This window comes from Cryptomeria japonica, chromosome 9 (genome assembly GCF_030272615.1).
Source record: "Cryptomeria japonica chromosome 9, Sugi_1.0, whole genome shotgun sequence".
NCBI lineage: Eukaryota > Viridiplantae > Streptophyta > Pinopsida > Cupressales > Cupressaceae > Cryptomeria > Cryptomeria japonica.
Window position 1 is genome coordinate 738,211,497 of NC_081413.1, and position 438 is coordinate 738,211,934.

Here is a 438-nt window from a genome sequence, read left to right on the forward strand (position 1 = left end):
TTTACCCTCAGGTGATTGTGTAATTAATTCTTGATTCTTTGGAATCGCATTAAGTTGACTAAACATATCTTGTTCTATAGTCAATCTATTGCAAAATATCTCTAAAGAAGGCATAGAAAATGAATCACCAAATGAAGTAGAGAAGTATGCAAATGGACCTTTCAAATTAGATAAAAATATAGAATATGTATTCCTTATTAGTTTTAGTCTTTCTACATCTAGCCACTTGATATATTAAATATTTGAATTTTACCAGATAGTCTTCAATGGTAAGAAAAGTGTCAATGGAAAGTAATGAAATTTTTACTTCCAATTGCATATCACAATCTTCACTAACTAAACCAAATAAATTGTTTTACTTATCCCATACCTACTTGGGAGTAGTACACTACTTAATATGGAAGAATGAGCTATAAGAAACGTGTATATAAATCAAGC